Consider the following 1,022-nt stretch of genomic DNA (forward strand, 5'->3'; position numbering starts at 1 on the left):
GTCTGAGAAGCCCTTGAGAATAAATTCAGTCACAGGGGTCTCATTTGTCATTTCCTTTCCAAGTCATAGAGGGAGAGTCAAAGAATATTCAGAACAGTTGGAGTCTTAGTGATAATTTAGTGCAAAGGACGCAATCACAAAGTGGTCCACAGGGGTGACTGAAAATAAACCTAGTCACAACCATTTGCTTTTCTTTTTTTGCTCTTTTGCGGCTTCTCTGTTAAGTCTAAGAAACCGAAGATTCTAAATAAATAAAAGAGAATAAACATGTTCATTAAGCAACAGGTTATGTATATACATAATAAGTAACACGTTCTGGAAGAGTATATGTCACTTAAGGTAAAAAATGAAGGCCTTTCTATCTCTCAGTTACCCTCATTCCCTCTTCCCTTCCCTTCTTCTAGTAAGCATTTTCTACTCTCTACTTGCAAATTCTAGTATTCAAGAGTACAGTAGGGAAATTATAATTGACAATAATTTACTGTGTATTTCAAAATAGCTTGAAGAGAATTGTGATGTCCCCAACACAAAGATAAGATAAGTATTTAAGGTGATAGATATCCAAGTTATCCTAATTTGAACACATACATTTTATATACATATCAAAATATCACATATGCTCCCCCAAACTATGTACAACTGTGACATATCAATAAAAATAAAAGAAACAAACAAAAACAGATGAATGATCTTATTCATTCAGTAACTATCGATTAAACAACGGCTATTGTTACTGCATTGGGTAGATGTTGTTTAAAGCGAAGGGAAAGAAAGGGTTATAACTTGAATGCTAACAGAAGCTGAACACATAATGAGAATATCTGAGTAGGTCAGGAGTAGTTACTAATGAGAGGGCTCCAGCTAGGTGTTGCCTGTGTGAGAGACCGGGCACTGTGAGGCCACATTTTCACATTTTTCAGTAGGAATAAATGGTTATGATTTGAGCATAAAACTTTCCAGTCTTCCAAACAGAACAACTGTGGACAGCTATATACTGGATCATGTATATCCAGTCACAGATC

This window comes from Otolemur garnettii, unplaced genomic scaffold (genome assembly GCF_000181295.1).
Source record: "Otolemur garnettii isolate 467f Iridium unplaced genomic scaffold, OtoGar3 scaffold00366, whole genome shotgun sequence".
NCBI classification, from domain to species: domain Eukaryota; kingdom Metazoa; phylum Chordata; class Mammalia; order Primates; family Galagidae; genus Otolemur; species Otolemur garnettii.